Here is a 2,218-nt window from a genome sequence, read left to right as displayed (position 1 = left end):
ATATAATATATAAAATATATTATATATCGACCAGTTGGAAAACGAGGTCGACTAGTTGTCCTATGCCTTACATACAAAGCAGTGACTGGTACTTGCAGTACTATGATTTTTTTGTTTTTGTTTCTTTCTCTTTTTTTTCGGAGCTGGGGGACCGAACCCAGGGCCTTGCGCTTGCTAGCTAGGCAAGCACTCTACCACTGACCAACTGAGCTAAATCCCCAACCCCAGTACTATGTTTCCGCCCCCCCCCTTTGGTTTACATTCAATCTCTCTCTCTCTCTCTCTCTCTCTCTCTCTCTCTCTCTCTCTCTCTCTCTCTCTGTGTGTGTGTGTGTGACAGGGGAGGGTCGGCCAGTTGTCCCTTCCATTATAAGCAAACTGAAGGTATCAATTGGTCAGCTGAATAGTTCTCTGCTTTCCATTGTTCTCACCATCTCTCCAGTCGTATTTTTTATAAATATTGAATATTAAATATATGTGTGTGTGTGGGGGGGTGTGGCTGTGTGTGCATGAGTTCCTAGGTACGAACCTGAGGGAGGGAGGGAGGGAGGAGGGAAGGAAGGGAGGGAGGGAGGGAGGGAAGGAAGGTCGACCAGTCAGCCTCCTTTCTTTTTTTAAAAGTTATTTCCTCTTCTTTTCCAGAATTATTTATTTTGTGACTATGAGTACACTGTAACTATCTTCAGACACACCAGAAGAAGGCCTCATCCCATTACCGATGGTTGGGAGCCACCATGTGCTTGCTGGGGATTGAAAACTCAGGACCTCTGGAGGAGCGGCCAGGGCTCTTAACCGCTGAGACATCTCTCCAGCCCTCTTTTTCCAGTTTTAAATAAGCCTCGTTAGTTGAGCGATCTGGGGAGTTGCTTTTCTTTCCAATTGTGTGTGGGGGGGGGCAGCAATGGATCCAGTATCCAATTCCCCTTTCTCTCGATAACATCTTATTACAGTAAGATGGCTCGATTTCATTTGCAATTACTTTCTTATTCTAGACGAAGGTTGATGAATAAATCTTCTTGTCGCTCCATGAAGGAGGGAATAAAATAATATTTGGCTAGGTCTATATTCCTTCATTTTTATTTCTCTTTGTTTCTTGTCCTTTCTTTAAAAGAAAGAGGTCAACAAATCGGTGTGTACCACCACCACCACCACCACCACCACCACCACCACCACCACCACCACCACCACCACCACCACCGAGTTGTAGGGATCCATTATGGGCCCCTGTCTGTCTGCCTGTCTGATTCATTCGTGTTTATTTAAACGTCCTCCAATGATGGTTGTGCAGTGAAAGAAATGCGTGCCCGAGCTCGAGCTCGTGCGCGCACACACACACACACACACACACACACACACACACACACACACACACACCACACGGGGGGGGGGCAATGGGGGGTGAGGAGGAGGAGGAGGAGGAGGAGGATGAGGAGGAGGAAAGCTTGGGTTGGGTGGTTTGAGGATTTGAAGGTTTAGCCCTGCAATGTTCCTTACAACTTAAAAACTTTGTGACACACAAAGCGATATTCATTTTCTCCTTCTACTTTTCACTCTGTAGACCAAGATGGCAGACTATATCAGCCTTTGTGGAATGTGACCTTGTATTGCTTTGCCCTACTCTGCTCTGCTCTGCTCTGCTCTGCTCAACTTAACAGACGTGTTTTTGCTTTTGTTTATGATTTTTGCTTGCTTGCTTGCTCGCTCGCTCCCATGACTTGACTGTGGTTTCCCTTTCTATTACAGCACGGTGACCAGACTGCCTTGGGGTAATCAGAAAGGAGGCCAGAAGCAGTCTTTTTTCTGACGCACTGAGACTACATACCAGCCGATTTGGAGGAAAAGATATCCCTCTCTCCCTCCCTCCCTCCCTCCCTCCCTCCCTCCCTCCCTCCCTCCCTCCCTCCCTCCCTCCTTGACCCATTTTCCCTCTTTCCCGATACACTCAATAAATTTAAAGTAAATCAATGAATCAAGTCTCTAGTAATTTATTTGTTGGGATTTATTTGTTGGAAATTATCCCTCCACACCTTCGCCCCTCCCCCCACCACTCGAGGATGTCTCCCTGGGGGGGGGCGGGGGGGTTGGGTGGACTCGTGTAGGCATACCTCTCCTCCCTTGGCTTTCCGGTCCACTTCGCTCCAGCATACCTAACTCTTTGGAAATGGTAATAGAGTTCATGACACACCCTCACAGAGAGAGGAAGAGTCCGATCGTTCAC

The 2,218-nt window shown here is 47.4% G+C and overlaps 1 long non-coding RNA gene across 2 annotated transcripts in view; it reads left to right on the top strand.

Annotated features, from left to right (window-relative positions):
* Nucleotides 1-1,973, top strand: part of LOC147997617 (uncharacterized) — an 18,659-nt gene extending 16,686 nt beyond the window's left edge. The window contains exons 2-3 of one of the 2 annotated variants that reach the window (XR_015647670.1): nt 643-841; nt 1,744-1,973. This is a non-coding gene — a long non-coding RNA (uncharacterized LOC147997617). The remainder of the gene's footprint in view (nt 1-642; nt 842-1,743) is intronic. The other variant, XR_015647671.1, reaches the window with a different exon arrangement.
* The last annotated feature ends 245 nt before the right edge of the window (nt 1,974-2,218 follow it).

Source organism: Rattus norvegicus, unplaced genomic scaffold (genome assembly GCF_021556685.1).
Source record: "Rattus norvegicus strain SHRSP/BbbUtx unplaced genomic scaffold, alternate assembly SHRSP_T2T unassigned-0000110, whole genome shotgun sequence".
In the NCBI taxonomy this organism is placed as follows: Eukaryota; Metazoa; Chordata; class Mammalia; order Rodentia; family Muridae; genus Rattus; species Rattus norvegicus.
The sequence above is the reverse complement of the archived record's forward strand: the minus strand, read 5'-3'. Positions and strand labels throughout refer to the sequence as shown.